The sequence below is a fragment of the Misgurnus anguillicaudatus genome, chromosome 8, assembly GCF_027580225.2.
Source record: "Misgurnus anguillicaudatus chromosome 8, ASM2758022v2, whole genome shotgun sequence".
Lineage (NCBI taxonomy): Eukaryota > Metazoa > Chordata > Actinopteri > Cypriniformes > Cobitidae > Misgurnus > Misgurnus anguillicaudatus.
Genome location: NC_073344.2, coordinates 26503116 through 26526492, shown reverse-complemented (window position 1 = coordinate 26526492; position 23377 = coordinate 26503116). Strand labels below are relative to the sequence as shown.

The 23377-nt window shown below is 38.4% G+C and overlaps 1 protein-coding gene across 2 annotated transcripts in view; it reads left to right on the top strand.

The window, feature by feature from the left end:
• Window positions 1-474: 474 nt before the first annotated feature.
• The window catches only part of mbd5 (methyl-CpG binding domain protein 5), a 59651-nt gene continuing 36748 nt past the window's right edge, over window positions 475-23377 (top strand). Inside the window, exon 1 of one of the 2 annotated variants that reach the window (XM_055214288.2) lies at window positions 475-779. The gene's annotated coding sequence lies outside the window, so the exon portion shown is untranslated. Of the gene's footprint in view, window positions 780-15887; window positions 16252-23377 lie in introns of those variants that run through there. The other variant, XM_073870613.1, reaches the window with a different exon arrangement.

Below are 23377 nucleotides of genomic sequence, written 5' to 3'. Positions count from 1 at the left end.
CCATGTCGAGTAATTTTAAAATGAAGCTATTGTTAATTTATGAACCACAAAACTACATGTTATGTTCCTAAAGAAATAAGTGAATAATCCACAGCCCGGATCCCTTTTCGACTGCATGCTGATATTGTTACGGTAAATCTATTATTACTCACGAAGAAGGCTGATATTGTTACGGTAAATCTATTATTACTCACGAAGAAGGCTATGTGTAAAAGTGTCTTAAATTACATTTAAGTATGACACCAGTATGATGTTTATTAGTACGGCTTTTACTTTATGTATTAATTTATTTGGATCTAACATGCTGTTCATAAAGGGCCACAACTGAAAAAGCAGCACAATCCTAAAAATCATAATCGCTGTCTTTTTCTAGGAGATTGTTTTCATTTCTTCCTATGAAGTCTAATAAAAATATCATCCCAACTGCACGGATGAACTCTTGCGCGTGTGTCCCGTCATGCCCCGGTGCATTGTGGTTGCTGTCAGGGGCGCATGCGCACGGCCGAGCTCCATCTTTCCATCGCAAGCGCAGCAGAACAGCGGATGTGTTGATGCTTTCAGTCGTTTTGTTTTTATTTTTAAACGCCCAGAGTCGATGTGAAACAAAGTCAAACGGATTCTTACTCCGTTATTAATTGCCCGGGAGCTAAACGCGGACGGAAATGCGGCGTGTGGCGGGTGTTATGAGGTAGATTGAGCGCTGCTGCTGCGCTTCGGCCGCGGCGACACATTTGAGTGTAAATCCGCTGAAAGAGTGTTTCCGGCCCGCACGCGAGCAGGTGAGTGCGTGAGGCGCGTTTGACGTGTGTGTGTTTGCACTGATTGTGTGTTTGTTGTGTGTATGTCGCTTCACTTAGCAGTTAGCAGTGTGTCTGTGTGTATGTGTGTGCGCGCTCGCGTGTACGCGCTTCCTCGGATTCACCCGCAGCCATAATGAGCCCGTAGCTTCACCCGAACCGAATCCGCCTGTATTGAGCTGCGGCTAGGTGTCAGGATGTTTGTAGGTTCTGATGTGATCTCGAGTAGCTTTTGCCTTAGCTGGGGCCGAGCTGTTCACTCATCTGCGCTGAGTTTGTTGTTTTTATACAATAACTGATTGTGTTATGTGAATATGATGGCACACACTCACACATGATGGATTTATTTGTTGTAAGTTGGACATTCATTAAACATTCGCCGGCCAGTTTGGTGTGTTTCATTACTGGACCAGAAACACTTAAACTGTCACATATACTCATGTAGGACCTAACTTACTGTATGTCACGACATGACTGTCAGTGCAGCAGACTCTTATATATTGCATTCATTTCATAGATATTAGTTTACAGAAAACGAGGTACTATAGCTAATAATCACTGTACGATGAGAAAGATCTCGGACATCACGTGTTTCCTGTTTGACAACTCACCTGGAGTAGGTCTTATTTATCGCACGCTTGTTTACTGATGCTATATACATTTACTGATACAATAACTTCTCCATCTTTAATTGTGTCAAGTGTTTTGGTGCCATTTTAGTGATTTGTAAGAGAATAGAAACAGTTTGTTGTGTTATGTCAGAGTCAATGACCTCTGACCTCTTTAAGATCTCAAGCATCTCTGACAGGATTGTTTTGTGTGATCACATGTAAACATCTTTGGTGATCTATTATTCGGCTAACGTATTTCTTTGGTGTGATATTAGTGTGAGGTCGTTAGCGGTTCATTAAAAGTCTTGTGGTGGTTGAGCGTTCATGTAAAGTTTTACATTCTGGATTCGATTCAGCACACACAGATTAACAGAGTAGCTATGTTTCCATCCACATAATTTTGTCAATCCGACTAAATTTAATCCGATTAAAGCTTACGACAATACAGTTTACATGCACCCTAAACATTGCAATCTGATTAAAATGTTTGTTTACATATACATTCTAGGGCTGTGCAAAAAAGCCAGCGATTCTCATGTGTGTTTCATCGGTAATGCCGGTTCCTTGATTAGAAGTAAATCGCCATCACCTGCTTTCAGATGGGGTGGCATTTACTACATAGAGCCGTAGTTCACCGAGAAGCTAGGCAAAATCGCATAGATTATCGGAGTAAATTTTCCTCGATTATGAAAGCGATTTTTTTGCACAGCCCTAGTACATTCTATGTAATCTGAACCGAATGTCTGAGCAAGCGCACAGTGTAAACAGAGGACTTGGCAACGCCACCAGCGAGCGCATAGCATCTCTCGTCGAGTTCACATTTTATCTCTTGATAAATGTACAAAGCTCAGGGTTGCCACGGAGTCTTAAAAAGTCTAAAATTCATAAAGTTAAATTTAAGGCCTTAAAAAGTTTTTAAAATGCCCAGATTTTTATCCTAGGTTTTAAATTCTTACCTTCTTTCATTCCCGAAGAGCGTTGTCCGCAAAAAATAAAAATATTAATTTAAAATGCTGTAGAACTAATCCGAGGCAGAAAGTGTTTGATGGGTGGGCCTCTTAAAAGAAAAGTTCCGCACTTCTCACGTCACTGCATCGCACTTAAATCCAGTTTTTAATTGTTATTTTTGTAAAGAGGATACACATGTAGACTATCATAATCCACGCAAATTGTGCCATAAGCCATATTTCAGGTGTGGTGATTCAGTGTTTCCCATAGATCTGAAATTTACTTGTGGTGGTAGCCGGTGAAAAGGGCAATCATTTCTCACCGACAAAAAATGGTCTAACGTTACTATACGACAAAGAACTAATAATGTGTGATACAACACAATACTTTGATTTACATTATAGTTTGTTAATCCAACCACCCCAAACTGCCTTTGCCATGAACAAAGCTGACACTGTTTGTCAAAGCACCACAAAAATACAGTTTTTGCACTGATATATGAAGCAATTAGATGACCCCTTTTAGTATATTAATGATAGACAGTGCAGGTCTATAGATTATAAATGTGACTGGTGTTACAATTGTTATTATTTCTATTAGATAGAGCAGAAGCAGGAAAAGTGCCTATCTTTCTATTTCTCTCTTGCCGATTAAAAAAAAAAAGCTTAATCCACTCATTATTTCAGATTCAAAAGTCTACTTGCTGTCCCAGTGACAGGGGACTTTACATTACAGCTTTGCGTTTTGTAAATCTTGAGTCAGCTTGAGCTTTGGTCGTTCAGTGCAATGGGCTTAACATTAGCATTGTCTTTTTGCTACCATCTCCGTGCAAACTTTTTAGATTTTAGAAAAGATACGGTTTATTAATAATAATAGTATTAAAAAAATGGGAGAAAGAAAATCCAGTGCGTGGTTGTGACTTTCAAAACAAGAGCCAGTTGTTATCGTCATAGAAACTGGCGGCACGCTGAGACTGCATGCGAGCTTTAGCGCGGAAGCGCTTACGGCAATTATCTGATCGACTCTGGTGTTACACACAATATTAATCAGATTTTGGGACCTGAAGTAATTTAACTATGACTGACCCGGACCGACTGACCATTTCAAATATAAACTCCGCAGGTGTTCCGTAAAGTCCTTTAATGGTAAAACTCTGCTCAAGTTCAGAAACATGAAGGATACAATGTGACACGAGCTTGTTCGCGTCGCACCCAATTCATTGAGAAACAGAGAGCATGTGAACGCACACTGAACTCAACAGGTCGCACACAAAATGTCATTATTAAAGAGTGTCGTCATTACAGAAGAACAAAAAAGACAAAATTTGATTCCAGATATACTTGGGAGCTTGTTAATATACCTGGGTGACGCGCCCAAGTAAAGTCGATGTGTGGAAAACATTGGGTGATCTGACTGTATACTGTGGGTTTGGCGAGAAACAAACCTTAAATTTTGTTTTGTTAATCTTTTCTGGGTTAATCTTTTCTGGGTTAATTTTACCAACTAGCCCGTGGCTTACCTGTCCTGAGCATTTGTCAGGTTCTGAAACATAGAAGACCCAGAAGCAAAAAAATCTACACTGCTTTATTAAAAATCAACTAAAACAGTCTGGCCGTCGAGTCACGATCCACAAACAGCGAGCCAACTTTAGTGTTACACAGTTTTCACTTAGGAGGGTTTTCTTTACCTCACTGCTCCATGTTCCATGAAATAAAAAATGTTTCCACACACCAGACATATACGACGCTGGGGCATCCTCAAACTCCGTGCAGACTTCCCTTTCTCTCCCACTTGCCATTTCTACACGTAACATGACCTGCAGCACTCACTCTCCACACCAGTCACCTCTTCTTTCGCGCGATTCGCGAAAGGGAAACACGCTATCTGAGGTCATATACAGGGCACGGGGCTACATTCATTGCGCATGGCATGAACCGTCGAACCGTGCAACGCACACACGCTCCGAACCGAGACAAGCGAACCGAACGGTTCGGATTTTTTCATGAACCATGCCACCCCTAGGTTTTACTCACTTGACTTTATTCTGCTCTCTGCTGCAAAGCACTCGAACCTAACCCTTGAGCTCTCCACAAAACAGCAGCGATTGGCGGACGGAAAGCATGAAAGTACCACAATAAACCATATATATTCCCAAAAGGCACAATTTTCTTCTATCTGTAACAATTATAACTTTTTACAAACAAATGTAAAGTGTCAAAAAAGCAGTAGGACGCGTTACCGAGTATTTTTGTGCCGAATGCACTTCATCAGGGTTCGTACAACTTTCGGAAAGTTTTTTTCGATTACAGGTCCAGCTGACATTTCAGGGGTACGCTATACGTATCACCTTGTTTTTATGGGCACTTCCCCTGGAAAACCACCCCCACGTGTCAATCAACGGGAGAGCGAGAACCAAGGACACTAAGTTACAGGCATCACTTCACGATGCTGAGTAGGGCTGTCACTTTCGAGAAAAATCTAATTCGAATGGATTTCGAATATCATGCAATGTATCCGAATATATTCGAATATCTAGGCGACACCCCCCCCCCCCCCATGCGCATAAAAACCCCCCCACCGTAATGGAGATTCAGTTACAAAATTATTAACAGTGACAGTCATAAACAGGGCTGTCTGGATTACTTTTTTACTTAATGTTTGAAACAGCATGTTATCAACTTATGAATAACAGACTTATATATATATAAAACAATTCAGAACAGTTACAAACAATAACGTGACAACTTAAATAGCAGCAGGAGTATATAGGCAGGCCCAAACAGAATTCGCACCCGCAGATTTCGTCAGAAAACTCCGGAATGCCGCGGATTTAATGCCCGTCATTGACAAGCACATATACCCCGCGCTTGAGCGTGTTAGTGAGAAGGTATCTCATTGACAACAAGCACACATACAGAGCCTATCCCGCGCGTTTGTGAGCCGTCATTGACAAGTACATTAATAACCCTGCGTGTGCTGTAGGGCTGTCAAAATTGCTCAAAAATGACGTTCGAATATTCTCCCTAAAAACCCACGAATATTCGAACTATTCGAATATCTGGTTGCCCATTTTTTTCAACGACGTTAACGACATTTAACGACACATTACGTCAATAACAGGACAAATTAATATAAAGAGACATAACTACTTCTATAGGTAGTCTATTTAAGTTTAAACGTATTTGAGAACGTATATTACATACACAAAACAAGTAAATCAAGAGACATCAAAGTGATATGGTACCTCGGTTACTAGGGCTGTCGCGGTGAAGGAATTTCCCTTGCGGTGGTTTTGCATGGCTCACCAGCGCGATATGCGGTTTTACCGCCTTCATTTACTAAAATACAATTATTTTTTAAATCCAGAACAATAATGTCAACTCATAGATGAAGGGTTGGCTACATGTATTTCCCCCATAGTTCAAAAAGATTAACACAAGCTATACTACAGTTAAATATATTTTTGAGAAAACAAAAATAAATTGAAGAACATAATTTAGGCTTGTTAAGCGCAAATTAACAGAGCATCAGTCAATACAGAACACAGCAGTGTCTTTAAGAAACCAACCAAATTAAAATTGCACCTGTAAATGTACAAAACGAATGCAATACAGAAGGCAATGCATAATAATTTAGGCATTTTTAATAATATATTAGTAGATAAATTATATTATAACGTGTATAAAGTATGAAAACGAATGTATCATTATTTTGGCTAAATAAAGCTGGAGAGGTCATATTTAGTCACACAGATTTGTCATCATTTCAGAACAAGCTTAAATGCTATCTATAATAACTTACGTTATATCCTGTGTCTTCCTTTGTCGAAAATATGTAGAATTATATGCGAGTAAAAAAGCAAAAAGCGGAAACGTTTAGCTCACGCGGAGCGAAGGAAAAGCCGTTAATAAAGCAGACTATCCATGTATAGAGGATGTGATGAAACAGTCGAGTCGGCAGATGATCATCAATGTTTAGAATGTCTCACGCAGATACTGTTGATGAAAAACTTGGATATTTAAATGTGAAAGTCAAGTGTGCAGTCAGTCAGTTCACAAAAGCCACTGAGGGTTGCGGCGTTATATTGGCTGCATCGGAGCGGACGCTGCAGATGCACAAAGGAAAAACTTATAAAGGTCTTTTTTATGAGGTTTTAATGCTGGTAAGCAACAAGTTATATTTTGCCGTTATTTAGGTTGATCAGTTATATTAAAGTAGTTTTAATCTTTAAAACGGCATCTAGAGGGAGAAGACGCCACAGTTGTTCTGTCACAACCCGTTCTCACCAAAAAGCGTACGAATGACACGCAGTGTGATTATCGTGCAATAGATACGCCAAATTCCGATTTTGCGTGCATATGATACGCCAGTCCTTCCCATTCACTTATATGGCGAATCGTTTCGTGACGTTTTATTTATTGTTTTCTCATTTGTTTTCTGTTTTTTTTGCCATTTTCGCTTGGGTTTAGGGTTAGAACAACTTTTTGTTATATAAAAATGACATCCTAACCCAAACCCCAACTCCAAGCGACCATGGCTTAAATATAGATAAAAACATAGAGAAACCTGTATATTAAATAACCTGCTTAAACAAATGTGAAATCTAACCCTAAACCCAAGCGAAAATGGTTTAAAAAACAGAAAACAAATGAGAAAACAATAAATAAAACGTCACGAAACGATTCGCCATATAAGTGAATGGGAAGGACTGGCGTATCATATGCACGCAAAATCGGAATTTGGCGTATCTATTGCACGATAATCACACTGCGTGTCATTTGTGCGCATCTTGGTGAGAACGGGTAGACTTTTTCACACATTCACTGTATGATTTAACGAAATATGAAGTATTACATTTTTTATGGAAATTTACGAAAAACAAATTGATCTACTCTCTTAAAGGCGGAGTCCATGATGTTTGAAAGCCAATGTTGATATTTGAAATCACCTAAACAAACACGCCCCTACCCCAATAGAATCTGGACCTTCTGTTGATAGACCCCCCCCACACATACGCAACCCGGCATTTGATTTGATTTTATTGGCTATAAGTGTGTTTTGGTAGTCGGCCCGTCTCCTTTTCCAACGCGTTTTTCAAACATCGTGGACTCCGCCTTTAACTCTTGACAATCTATTTGGCCTTTATTATACATGTACTGCATGACGTGAAAAACAAGGCGGCATCATGAATTTAACAAGGCGCGGTTGTTGCGGTTGCTTTTTTTCCATGCGGTTGGGCTTGTCAGTAGCGCAGTCATGCGGTAATGCGGTTACCGCGACAGCCCTATCGGTTACATTGCTTTACAAAACTCCCTGAAGCCTGCTCCATCTACGACAATGATCGGTCTCATGTCCTTACAAATGAACGAAATTAATTTCTCCGTTATGACCTCTTGTCGTGTTGCAGACAAATAGCTTGTGGCGGGCGATGCAAAGTAAGTGTTAAAACGTGACTGTTTAGCTGGAGTTCGACACATCTTGGTCTCGTACACACTGCAAACTTTCAGGAGTGACAACCGCATTTAAATGTGAAAATGTGATGATTGACACGAAGATAACCATAGCAACGGTCTGCCATCTCACGTGCTTATCACTCACAGCTTTGATGAAAATAATTTAACAGCATTATGTTTTGCAATAAACCTCCGTCGTGTCGTATTTGTGAGGCTGCGCGCGCTCTTGCAGTGTTGCCAGGTCCTCGTCTTTTTTGTACTTGCATACCATTTTTGCATTTAAAAGTTTATGGCTTTTGGCTCATGAAGCGATCAAGTTTTTGGTGTTGTTAAAATGTGAAGGTGCCAGTCCCAATATTTTGATCTTTGAGGTAAAGCGTTTGGATTTATTTTGGTTTATTATTGGATTTTTCTTGTTCGCTGTTTTTTTTTTAGTGCAAGATCTGGCAACACTGAGCAGCAAACCCTGGTGCCTCTGTCATTCTCTGTACCGCACATACAGAAGACTTTTCCCCCTTGTAATAATTTATTTCTTCAGAAGAGAGACCTGTCATGTCCATGATGCACGTCTAAACACTTTATTAACTACTAGTTGTTCAGTTCGGTTATGTAGGCTACACACTATGCAAAGTTTCTGTAAACGCAGTTGTCACTGCAGTTTGTGGGAGTTAATGCGGTTGTAGAATGCGATTATCAGTCCCGTAAATTACTGAAGTGTGTGTGTACAGAACAAGATTAAGCATTAAAAGTGACAAACGAATTAATATGCAGTGTGTACAAGATGCCATGCTCATTTGGGTGCACATTTTCGAGATGTGACATCATGTTGCTAGTGGTCGAATGCTAACAACTTTATCTTGCGGCTCAACAATTTTACCTCCTACCGACGAAAATCCAAAGTACTTCCAGACATAGCTTTTTAGATTTTTGGGGGTTAAAATCACTTTCTCTGCTGCGGTCGACTTTCTGCCATCTTCCATGCAAGACGCGTCAACTTTTAACAGTGACAGGCAGTGTGACTACTGTGACCTGTCCCTGAACCAGGCGCAGCAGTGCGCCCACTCACAAAGCAGACAGCCACGCCTCTACTACCGCGGGCTTTAAAAAAAAAAAAAATTGAATATTAATTTTCATATTCGAAATTCGTTTTTTTTACTATTCGAATATATATTCGAATTTAGAATATTCGTTGAGAGCCCTAGTGTGCTGTTTGCTTGCCCGTTTTCAATGATAGAGAGCACAAACCCTTTGATACTTGAGATGAAATTAAACTTACCGCTGAGTTAAGCAGATCTCACTCTCTCATCTATGTGACGCGACAGCCAGTGCCGCTGCTAGCCATTTTGGTGCCCTAAGCATAATTCCTTTATAATGCCCCCCACCCCGACCCTAAGAAAAAAAAGTTTGTTTTTGCCAGTTTAATTTTTTATTGCCAAACATATAACTTAATAGCAGAAAGTAAAATCTTCACAACTTTAGCCAACACCCACTACACATTTGAAAGTGCAAACTTTTTATAGAATAGCAAAACAGAAAAATTTCCAAACTTAAATTATCAAAATAATCCAGACATGTTTTTCCCAAGTACAATGTCACTTTAAATAAATTACATTAAATAAACATCAATAAGTAAACAAGAATACTCAATATTCTTAAAAAAAAACAAAGATTCAGAGAACTAAGTGTCACAGTAATGTTTGCTTCATATCATGACGTTTTATATTTATATATATTTAAGAGTGATGAATTGTAACATGTGCCCTGACTGCTAACATTAACTTTTACTGAGAAAGTATTAACCACCGTCACGTCAAAATAAACCACAAAATAAACTATCGCTCAATATCTAAAGAAACGTAGTAAAGAAAGTAAAAACTGCGCCAGTTATTTGTAAAATGCATATGCATAGGTAATGTTTTACAGTAATGTTTCTCAATTTAGCTTGCACTGAAGTTATAAATTATAACAACATAGTTTGCTAAACATTAATATCAGCACAGCAAGGTCGAGGCGCATTACGATTAGCAGCAGCTACAGCTGCAGCCCTTGCGCATTTCCCTTATTTAGAAGTGAATGATTAAACATGGCACGGGCAATATCCCGCAGTTGCTTCTTTTTTTTCCGATACTGACTCCTGCTGTCTTTTCGGGGACATTTCCAAAAGTTGCCTTCTGACTGGCCGTTTCTATATCCGAAAGCTGCAGCCAGCGCGAGGTCGCACATGCAGGCTGCACACGTCATCCAGCGTTATTTCAGTTAACAGAAAAATACATTAGCAAGTCATACGCATATTACAACAATTTACGATTAACTAAGAATAATAGTTAACTTTATAATTGTTAATATTACGAAATAAGAAAGTTTTGATGACGTATGAAGCCTATAAATGCGACCTCTGGAGGCTGCAGCCTTCGGATTGAGAAACGGCTTTTGTCAAACTTCGGCAGGCGCCCGCGCGATCAACTGGCACGGACAATCAAAGGCTGGGGGGCATACTTTCTAGACTAGAGCCATGAAATTTCCTTTCCCCCTCTTTTGTAACATATACATGGATAAAAAGGGGCTAATAATATTTTTATAGGCTAATGAAATAATTTCAGCATTAAAATTTTTTTTTCATTAGGCTATTATTTTTGGTGCCCCCTCAGCACGTGGTGCCCTACGCACAGCGCGTGATGCGCGTTATGGGAGCGCATATTCTGCTATAATATTTAACACTATAAACAATATGTCATTTTATATACAAACTATAATTCTATCTTGACACGCACATTAGGTTCATTTTGGTCCAATGTGATTCCCTCTCTTGCGCACAGTTGCCGGCGTCGGTCTCACTCTCAGCCTCCTTCCTATTACGAGGTGTTATTGTAAAAAATGCACTACACATGGCATTTTAAAAAACGGATGGTTTATTTATATACTTATATAGTTCGAATACGGATATTTCACGTCATGTTCGAATGCATATTTGAATATTGAATAAAAAGTGACAGCCCTAATGCTGAGAAGAAAAGCCAGCCTTATGGAAAAATGAATATAGTTTGTTTATCCAGGGTAGCAGCAGAGTTTTGTGTGTGTTTGATGTGCTGGATTTCATTGAAAAGTCCCAACCGGGTCATGAGTTACATGCGGAAAATAGGCGCGTAAGTGCATATTATATAAACGAACATGTAGTGAATCATAACTTATCCAGTCAGTGAGCTCGTTTACATGCACACCAATAATGCGATTATAATGGGATTTTGTCAATACTGCGATTATACTTTACCTCCTGTAAACGCAATAATTCGATAAAAATAATGCGATTAAGCTCATAATCGCAGTAAGTATAATCGCATTAAAAGAGGTGGCGTACGCCATTTATAATCGCAGTATGCGTCCATGTTAACGCTTTAATCGCATTTATACCGCACTAACGGAAGTGCGCGTGTGTTTTAGTCACGCACCTTAAGCACAAATTCGTTTTAAACTTGACATTAGGAAGTTTTACGTGAACTCTGCCAACACGACTCGCTGTCAGCAGTCTGTCTTCATTCAGAAATAGCTCAAATAACACGGCATCAGTGTATTAAACCATTTAGGGACATTATAACAATAATTATAACGATATTAGTGACCACATCATAATGATAACTTCATGCTAATTCGCTTAACGAGCGGGGCATTGCCTAATATTGGATACTTCTTGTAATAAAAACTTTTTTGCAATTGTTTACATGTCACTGAATGTATGCTGTTCTTGTTGCATTTACACAGCGGGAAACCAGCAGATGTCCTCAACTTGCTGCGTTTCGCGTAACTAAACAATGAATGTAGTAGTTTATGTAATAATATCTTACCTTTTGGCGTAGTCAGTGTGGTTGAAAAAACACGAAGTAGTGAATTTCACAGCAACTGCATCAGCACTGGATACCTGAGGTAATTTTTTTGTTATAGACCTCAGCAATGAATGAGCTTTACTGCATTTAAGTGCACGTGCACTTCAAGTTAAAATAGATTTGATTGGCTGTCAATGGTTCATCATTCATCATGTGCCAAAATCGCTATCGTTATAGTTGTTGTGTGAACTCTGCTATTATCTTTAATATAAAACGATTTTAAAAACTATATTTTTATATCGTTTTAATGTAAACGCCCTTTACAGGCACTGTCATATATCTTCATCAAGGCACCGGATAATGAAATACATCCATAACAACGTGTTTGTCATTTAACGTAAGTCAATTAAAACAGTGGAGCATATATGTGAGTTCATCATTTGTGCTCTGCATTGGGCTATGTGTGAATAATCCGAAAATAAAAACTGCATGTAAACCGGAGTGAAGAGGTTAGCTCCAGTCATGTAAACATCTTACTGCGATTAACTCGCATTATTGGAAATAATCGCATTATTGGTGTGCATGTAAATGAGCTGAGTGTTGTATAAAGTGCTGCATGATTTGTGACTCGCTCCTCCTGCCTTTCGTAACTCCTCCTCCTGAATGTTTTCGTACGTTACCGGAAAGAATCAGAAAAGCTGATCTGTCTTTTATAAATCTTATAAAACGAAAGTCTCTTCGGATATATTTAAAGCAGAGCTTGACATTAACTTTTTGAGGAACTTGTCCTTTGGACAAGTACATTTATGTTTCACTTGTCCATGCACAAAAGTCCTTGTCTGGGTAAAGATTTAAAATATAATTTATTTTTTGTGTTTTGCTAATCAGTGGCGGAGCAAGGGATTTTTCATAGGGGTGGCCAGGGAGGGGCCAGCAGTAACTCTGGGGTGGCACATAAAATCTCTATCATCCAACCTTAAAATACTTTTTTGAGAAATATAGTTGCGTTAATCACAATGATGTATAACATAAAATTGCTACAATACTTTAAAATGAATTGAGATTAACATACAATTTATAGTCATAATTCAACCTCATGTTTTTTTTAAACTATTTAATCAAATAAAACTTTTGAAATTTACTTTGAAACCAGAATTGATATGTCCCATTGCTGAAAAAAACTATAGAGACCAGAAAATCATGTGAATTTTGTAGGCCACTGAAATGTATTTTACTAAGATTCATTTGGCTGCTTCTTGCTACTCTTTCTGAAGAAGGATGCTATATCTGCTGCCTTTCTTTTCATTTTTCCCACATTTCAATAATTGTCTGACATTAAAACACTAAAGCAAAACATTAAAACATGACCATGTTTTAAAAAACTTATTAGGGTAAATGTATCTAGATTATCTGTTATATATAAAATCAATCTTAATCCCAGCATTTACGCTGTAATGTTTGTGTGGGATTCTTGAAGTGACGAACTCTGTCAGATTAAAATTGGCTGTCGCGCGGCGCACACACACACATAGGCGTGCTGAAAGAGAGATTCACGTTATAAAACAGATTCTAAAACAAGATTTTAAGCCCATTATGTGTTTTTACCGAACTGTAGAAGAGAAAAAATGCGGACTAAACCCGGCTTTTTTGACACACAGTGATGAAAACGCGGTTGAAGTGCCTGTCATTTATATTCACGCCAGAGCCTGAAGAAACATCACTCTCCACTCCTGTCTTTTTTGCCTCGTTTTAATGACTTCCAGTTGCAGCTGCCGAAAAGGCAGAAAATATGCCGTCCCGCCCCTCCGTGTTCGGCGATCAGGTTTAATGCGCGCAAAGCTTGTTTAGTAACAATAACAGTAAAGGGCTCGTTATAGTCGTGCGTAGGTCCTACGGCGTAGCTGCGACGGCGTAGGTTCCGCGTCGGTTTTCATTTATACTTTTGCGTCGTCCTTCGCGTCGACGTGCAAACCGCTGGTAGGCAGTATCCACGTGTAGCCACGGTAGCAGCGCGACCGTCAGAGAAGAAGAAGCTTGGCAAGTTAACCCACAAACGAAGAAGAAACAGCAACTTGTTGTGTATGATTTGAGAAGACCAGCAATGATGGAAGTAAATAAACAGCGACTTTTGTTGCAGTTTGAGTTAAATCACTCCTCAACTTGGCTCATCTTTGTTTTCACCGTCGCAAACGGAAGTTTTTTTTACCTGACGGGAGGGGTTCTGGTGGACCAATCACAGCGCTTGCGGTCCGCGTAGAACTGACGCGCTGTTAACATTTTTGCGAGGTGCACGTCAGGCTACGCAGAGCTAAGCCGGCGTAGAACTTACGCACGACTATAAAACACCCTTAAGTGTAAATGTGTGTGTGTGTGTGTGTGTTCAATATTCCGCTCTGTGTTTGACTTCTGCTCTGTCGTTAACGGCACATAATGTTAAGTACCATGCCATTTTATTTTGTTTGAAATTTAACTTGTCCAGTCGGGCAACTAATTTTCTCTTACACTTGTCCTACAAAAAATCCACTTGTCTCGGACAAGCGGACAAGCCTTAATGTCGAGCCCTGTTTAAAGGTTGTAATAGTACTCTATAGGTACTCCAAGTTAACATCAGATACGCAGCAACAGCGTGTGTTATGATTGCTTTAAATAATCAAAATATTCAGGCACAAGGGATTATGGGTATTCCCTACAACGTAATGATAATTTTAAGTTCATTTCACCTGAATGATTCAGTTTAATGGATTTTATACAAGTTAAATGAACTTAAGTTAAAAGGAATATGAAGCAATTTTTTGATAAAAATTTACTTGGTTATTTTAGGACTGTGTGCATTGACTATAAATCAGTTAAAGGTGCAATTTGTAAGATATTTGCAGTAAAATGCCCAAAAACCACTAGGCCAGTGTTATATATTTTGTCCAGCTGATTACTATCAATATCTGTAATGTTTTCAATAGAGCCCGACCGATATGCGTTTTTTCGGGCCGATGCCGATACAGATATTAGGGAGTAAAAAAAGACCGATAACGATATATCGGCCGATATTCTTTATGTGTATATTATAGTTCAGTATGTACTACAGTATATTATACTACAGTACTGTACATAGAAAACACTATATACTTTAACATAATATACTGTATATGAAAAAAAACAATGCAATGCAATGATCACTCACAAACAGTATGTGGTGATCACTCACAAATGTGGTGATCCAACACTTATATTGATGTGACAAAGATGTGTACTATAGGCAAGAAGTTAACAATAAACTTTATTATCCAAAATTAGTTGGATATCAGTGCACTAAACAGTAAACTTGATTTATTATAAATAACTTTAAAACACAAAGAGAACAAAATACATAAAACTTGCATCATTTGCAGTTTTGACGAGAATAACGTTATAAAGAGAAACTTATGAAGTCATTGATTAATATTAGCTTTACAGTAAGTTGTGTACTTCACAAATTAGTTAGCCACTCACCGTTACAAAGACAATGCTTGACGGAGCACATACTAATGTACACTATGTTTAATGTTGTGCACAACGTTTTTATAACACAAACCCAGGGTTCTGTGCAAACTTTAGACTTTTATAAAACTAAAGCGTCTTCGCTCCGCCTCTTTTATTTAGCAAGGGTGTAGAGTTGCGCGAGCTTATTGAATCAATTGCTCTGAAATGAGCATGTTACCTAACAACACAAGCAGCAGTAATCTCATATAGTGATATATAAGTGCACGGCTGCGCGTAGTTTAAACGTGTCATTTCTCCGTCTCGCGTCATTTCTCCCGCTTGCGTTTTAACTCGCAAGTCGACAAAGAGACGGATTAAAAACACCAAATGTAAGCGGGAATGCGTCTCTCTTGTCCATTTATAATCCAATCGACCAAAGCGCGTCTTAATACCAGGTGTAAAAATGTTGTGAAGAAGACACTGCGTGACTGCAGCCACCTGAACTGAGAGACTGACTGAAGTGAAGGGGCGGGGGATTGGATGGTGTCACTACAGTGAGTGATCTGGGTCGCCATTAGCAACCAGTATGGCGCACTCTGCTGGACAAACAAGTACTTACATCTTTCAAATGCATTTAATGTGTTCTGTAACAAACGTTCATATCGGCGCATATCTGCGGCTTATACGCCGATACAGATATATCTGCGACATGCTCATATCGGCCGATAAAATCGGCAAAACGATAAATCGGTCGGGCTCTAGTTTTCAACTACTTGTAAATCCTGAGAAAATTTCCATTCAAAACATTGTTACGGGGCAGTGCAGTCTCCTGTCAATGACGTTAATTTCCATGTGACCCGTTGTCACCGCCTTACAAGTCCTTACTGCCTTGAGTTTTCGGAGGCAGCCAGTGTCGTGGACAAATGCGGAACTATGCGTTAGCGCATCGGGCTAACGCGCTTGCTTATGAACTTATGGATAACTCTGTACCGTCTGCCGCTGGTTGTGTCAGCTCCTGTAAGCGTACGGGCCAACCAAACGACCCAAGAAGAGTTTGGAACAAAACTAGAGAGGATCAATTTGTTGTTGCATTATCTGGATGGAGAGAGCTTCACGCCAACATTTAACTAGACCGAGATTCTGATCCTGCTTATGTTTTACGCGATGGGTGAGTTGTTATGATTTGTAACCCTTCAAAAAACCTATGCTATTATATTGATCACAACATTAGTGTGTAGATTGTAATCAGCGCGTCTTCCCGCGGACGATATGCACATCAAAAGGTATTGGACAGCAATATAAATGGTCATTTTAAGACACTTCAAAATAAGATTTGTACTGTCAATACATTATGTGAAAAATCATTGTAGATTGTAAGTTGAAAACTTAATTCTGTGCTGTGTTAACCATCGAATTTTGACTAATACTGTAATATCTATGACTAACAATTTCGTTTTGAACATCACATATAAACTTACATAATGAAATAAACGATGTCATCAAACGCAACATTTATAATCCTTGATTACCTTATCTGTCAACGTGATTTCTCGTTTGCGTCTGATTAATGGCCATCAGCGGTTGAGTTAAAGACTACAAATCCCATAATTCCACGCTGCTTCAGCGCGTCAGTAAACAACATCATTGTTTTTGTTTGATCTGGCGCCATCTTGCGGCTCATAAATACAAATTGTATCTTTAATTTCCTAATAAAATGTGCTGATTATGACGATTAATTGTCTGATTTATTGCTTTGACATTTAATTCTCATAATTTTTTTTGTTTGTTCATGAAATCATTTTCACACATTGTTGTGATTATTTAAATTAAATATTTTGCAAGGTTTACTTGCCAGTAAATATTACTACACATAACACATATTTCCAAGTCATTATTTAATGAATATATCTTAAAAAAAAAAGAAAATTCTTCATAAGAAATAAACACACTAAAGTGTCTGAAAAATAACTGATCATGAGAATGCAATAAAAAAACTGACCATACCAGAACAGGCCTTAAATAGTAGTCAATCCTACTAAGGTCATACTTGTACTGGACCACATGGCTGCAGTAAATATTACTGCTTATCAAAGTTTTGCAGCATTTCTTCAAATGCAGTTTTTTTCCACTGCATTGAATGGCTTTGCAATGTATCGCGTTAAACTGTCAGTTAAGGAGCGCCACCTGATAGTGTCTCCTTTACACAGGCGCTGCAGCTCCCCCTTGTGTGTTTTAGAACGATATGCAATCATTGCGGTGAGGTCAAATAATTGTGATGAGACGATTATTTAATCATTGTGACAGCCCTAAATACTATTCCCACAGGGTTCATTTTGTACATTAATTAATTGTACATTTATTTATAATTTTACTTAGAAAAAATCTAGTTCTCAATAAATTTTATTACTATGTAGACATTATGAGGGTTAATCTAATATATTTCACTGAGCCAAAAAGTTCATTTTTTCAATGTTCTATCCAGTTTACCTAACCACCTGGGCAGTGGGCACTGATGTTTTTGGTGTTAATGTAGACTAGAAGTTGTCCTGCTCTCTCTATCTTTCATCTCTGCATTAAAATGACCCAGCACAGTTGCGGTTCTGAGTGCGATGTGTTTAGAAATTGTGAAAACTTGTATCTTAGTATAAGCACCTTTTGTACTATTGCCTCCCTATGACACATCGCTTTTATTGTTTCCTAATCTTTGTAAGTGGCTTTGGATAAAAGCGTCTGCTAAATGCCTAAATGTAGGCCTGCACGATTAATCGTTTTTAAACCAAAATCGCGATTTGAATGGATGCGATTTTCGAATCGCAACAGCTGCGATTTTTTTCGATCCAGAACTATCAAATATAACAGTCATCTAGTACGCAGTTTTTGACAGTTCGCTTCATGCGCATTTTACGTTTGATGCAGTTTAAACCAATAGAGGGTATTAACACTGAGGTGCTGACTGAACGTCAAATAACGCCATGTGGAAAACATGAGCGCGAGCAGCCGTTCAACTCCCCAACAAAGTGTACGGCCATATGATTTCCGCGATGCGGAAAACACGGACGGAATCGCAAAATCCAAGCATACAAATGGAATTAACTGCACAAAGCGGAATATCATGGAAGTTGGCAGATGCGCGGAAACATTTCCCTTTTGTGTAATGTTGGACATAAAGAAATGTACGTCCATTTCTCGTCATGCATCGCAAACAATGACAAGCGCCTCATCAGACTATAAGCAGGTTTCATTAAAGCCCGGAACACAGCACACGAAAGAGGTACATTATACTTTCTTGCACGCGCACATCTGCACCGCTTTAAAAGTATATTTACAGGCACGAGGGTTCATAAAGCGCGCACACAGCGACCAGTCAGCACACGCGTGATCACTAAACTAAGTTTTCTTTCTCATCTAAGTGAACATAAACAGCTGGATGTTTATTAGTATATTGAAACAGATCAGTTTTAAAGCTGTTTTGGGTCTTAAAGTGACAGTAATCTGGGGCTTTGTGTTAGAAATGTTCATCACCCACAAAAATTTGAATCACTCCTTACTCTTAACTGAACAAACTTCTGCAGCTCCACATTCAAAATCGTACAGTGAGGACTGTGCAGTGTTTTATTTGTATTTTTGCTAATGTTAAACAGGCATGAGAATCCCTCAGCTTTCCGCGAAATTCGCCGTTTGAAGCCAAAGAAGGTGACCCACGTGAATCGTGTAGATTCGATGGGAAAACTTTTTTTTTTCGGGGAGGGGGTATGCGTGTTTGTTTGTAGACGCGCCCTTCGCCGTCATCCAACATGTAAGCGATTTTAGACTATTTGAGCGACAAAGATGCTAAAGTTAACTGTTTTCAGTGCGCATACGTGCACATACTCCAAAGCCCACGCACTGAAACGCGTGTTTCAAAAATCACGAAAAACACATACTCTTTTTGGGCTTGACAGGAGATATACGCACAAACTATATTGTAATACCACAGTCTCTGCAAGTATTCTCATAAAAACAGTAATTTATTATAAGTGAGCAGTTGATCATATGTGTCAAGTTCAAGTTCACTTTATTTATATAGCACCTTTCTTAACAGCCACATGGCTGACCAAAGTGCTTCACAGTGCATCTAACATTTCACACACAAAAAATACACACATACACAGTTCAATACAGTCACCGCTAAAATAACAATTCTTTAAGAAAGATTAAGATATAAAAAGAATAAAAATTTATTTGTGTTTGTGTCACTTATGTTTGTGTCACTACGTTAATCAAACTACAGAAGACAAAAGGAAAATCACCTTTATAGCTTTAAAAATATCAATTATATTTAATTTATAGAATGAAAACAGTGTTATGTTAATTTAATACTGTTTCTCTACCTAATCAATACTGTTAGATCTTACTTTATTTGTAACTTTGTTCTTTTCTATTTTATATTGTAATTTCTTGATTTTATTTTCCCACATCACTTTTTTGCTGATCTGAAAATTATTCAACCCATGACTCAAAAACCATATGTAATTCATTTAAAGCTCACGTAACACATGCTGTTTCTGCATTTCTGATGTTAATCTGGAGTACCTATAGAGTAGTATGACATCCTTTATATCTCTGAAGAGTCTTTAGTTTAATCAGATTTATAAAAGAAAGATTAGCTTTACTGAATCTTTCCGATAACGTACGAAAAAATGAAGAAGGAGGAGTTATATCGCGGGAGGAGCGAGTACGAGTCATGCAACACTATACAACACTGTTTTAACTTATGATTCACTACATGTTCATGTCATTTATATAATATGCACGCGACTATTTCCAACATAAGACAGAAGTCTTACTTACCGTGTGCAACTCGTCATGACCCGGTTAGGAAAATCCACAGCATCAAACACACACGCAAAACTCCGCTGCTACCCCGGATAATAAACTATATCAATTGTTTCCATAAGGCTGGATGTCTTCTCCTTACATCCAAAAACACACTTCTTTTTTCGTGCCATTGTTGACTTTTGAAATTAAACAAAGCTGAGTGGCGTGATAAGCTGTTAGCAGCTCTAGCGTCTCCCGCTGATTGACGGCTGGGCGGGGTTTTCCGGGGGAAGTTTTCCGGTGGAAGCCCATATAAAGAAGTGATACATATCGAAAACCCCTGAAACGTCAGTTAGAACCGTAATCGAAAAAAACTTGCCGAAACTTGTAGGAACCCTGGCGAAGTGCATTCGGCACAGAAATACTCTGTAACACGTCCAACTGCTGTTTTGGCACTTTGCCTACGTTTAGCATGAGGAAACAACTCTATAACTGTGTTAATAAGTCAGAATGCTTGAAATACCATTAAACCCCCCCTTTAACCAGTACTATATTGTACAATTAATTCATTTTAAATTAGATGTAGGCCTTCAGGTCCAGCCTATTCCAAGGCCAACTTAAAATTGTATGGCCTTACGACTGATGGTCAGATTATGGCAAAATAAAATTATTGCAGATGTAAAATAGTATTGGAATGCTACTTGTTACAGCTTTCCACATTTATCAATCCATCCAAACATGGTTTCTGTTACTAGTCAAATGTTTACATTTTAAATTTGAAATCCAAATTGTCCATCAGAATGAAATAATTGAAATAATGGTCATAATGTATTTTTTGCGTATGTAATGGTGTGCATTTTGTTTCTGCGCACGTGGAGGGCTGTTGAGTTCCTTCCTTCTTTTTTGTCCCGGGCCAATCACATGCCTGAAGAATAAATAAGTTAAGTCACAACATGTTCCCTAATGAGGCCTAATATTTAGGGGAGACCGGGGTTGGTTGTCACAATTTTTACTCATGCATGAATTGCTCATTTTCAAAAAATCTTTCAGCAGTAATTCCTATATGAAATGAAAGCTTGGTGTCTTGGCTTTAAATGTGTATACTTTTTACTTTTATAATATATTGTATCAGGAAGTAATTAACCATCATAGACACTCTGACACAATGTGACAACCAACCCCATCACGGGGTTGGTTGTCACGGGGTATGGGGTTGGTTGTCCCTATAGTGATTCAATAGGATTTCAGTGATAAATTGGGATCTGAAAAAATAATGTGTAACTTTTTAGTTTTTTAAGCTAGAAACTGCAAATAAGTATATATGAATATGAATCCACCCCTATGATAGTTGTTATTAATGCCCCTTATGTTTAAACAATGGGATTAAAGTGGGTTACTGGAATTGTCTACTGTGTTGAGAAATATAATGAAATAATTTTTAGTGTTAAAACCTCTTTATTTAATGCTTTATTTATTTATTTTAACAGCAAACAAAAACAAACAAACAGACCAACAGTCTTAAAAGGTCTACATTTCCAATACTTACATGTGACAACCAACCCCGCAAGCTATGTGACAACCATCCCCAACTGACTTCTTGACAAACATGCTAAGCTAGCTGCCACACGGCTTTAACTTGATAGCTAAAATATGACTCAAAATAAAGCTAATACTTTTGGCTTTTTAATGAGTGTTTTGTTTTTGAATGATTAATATCCTGCAAGATCTCAACACAAAAACAACACCAACATGAAAAGTTACTCTGACCCATAAAAATAAAAAATTGTCTCCTAACCTCAATGTTTTATGTCTGCTCAGCAAAATTTCAAGTGCAAATGAGTAAGTTATTAAAGGGTAACAAATTGATATCAAAATTGTACCACAGCACCATGTAGTGTGTCTGTAATAAGCAATGTGACAACCAACCCGTGAGACAACCAGCCCCGGTCTCCCCTATTCTGGGGGGGTCCTCCCACCTCGCAGCCACATCGCCCCTCGAGCACCCTTCTCACCTTTTTCACCCCTGACCCGTTTTCATGCCTGGTTAAATCATAGATTCTAATAACTAATATATATATATATATAGATCTATTACAGATGCCTGAAAAGTAAAACAAGATGAGTATAGTCTTATGATTAAATGTGTTCAACATCATGCGTAGCTGTTTAGATCCATCAGTTTATTTACTGAGAGCATGGTGAAATAAAAAGATTGACATGTTGTGCAAATGAGTGGTTAAAACCCGTTTGTGCATTAAATTTTTTTGGTCCCATCTATGGATAATCCGGTCCTGACACACACCTGCTGCAAGACTGATGTCGATGCACGTGCTGCTCATTCAGACGTGTAGTGATTCAGCAACAAGATTTAAGGATTGAGTCTACAGGACTGGACTCAAACCGGTTCACACTGCTAAAGATCAGGAGTGTATTTAGTTCATTGTTCTACATCAGAAGCAGATCCAGAATGGCAAGAGCACACATCTTAGCTTTTGATTCTGTTGTTTGTGCGTCTCAGCTGTCAGTCACAGTAATAGCCAATTGGAGCTGACCTGTCAATTCCAGATGTTGCATATGTATTAAACTATTGATACTAAAGTCAATCTGCCTTTATTCGCTTTATCCACAGTTGTGAAGCTTTGGCGCAACACACAATTGTAAAATGGGTGAAATAAATGTAAATTTAATAAAGTCTATTAAAATCACCAGAAAGACAAGTATTTTTTATCCATGCATATTTAACAACATAAACAAAATTTGCATCTTTGCAGATAAAGAGTTTCCTGGGCATTAAAAATCAAATATAGATTTTGATAAAGATATAGTGTAAGTGTGTGTTTTAGGAACTGCAGTTAAGAGTCTTTGATCATGATGTACAAGAGTTTAATCCAATTTTTCACAAGCCATTCTGGCAGGTTTGCTGTACACGGCGGATGTTGATCGTTCAGAGCGTTACAGAGCTGAGTTTCTGTGTCCCTAAGCTTGCTATATTTTTATTGATGAAAAAAATGAATATTATTTAGGCTGAAAGTTCATAAACTTTTTGCTACTTTTTCCGCCAAAGTTCAAATTTTTCAACTTGTGCGTTTCCCGCGGCAATGCTCAATTTGGGTCTTTCACGCGAATTAGACACCGTGCCGCGCCGTGCTAAATGCCTCATTCGCGCCCTGAGAACTCCAGACTCACGTCTTTACATTGACTTAACATTAAAATCACTCGTGCTTGACGCCTCTACCGCGGCTGGCCTGAACGCAGCATTATAGTTTTACTGTTTCTTTATAAGGCTCTTCATTTATGTATTCTATATTTTTCTTATTTGATCTCTAGTGCTACAAAACTCATCTTAGAATATATATACATTTTATATAACGATTGATGATTGGCCCCTCTGATCAGGGACTGGATCTGTGAATATTTTTGAGCTCTTTTCAATAATGTGAATAAAAGTTGCAAACGCATTTGGTTGGAATCTTGCTTTAAAAGCTGGTAAATATACA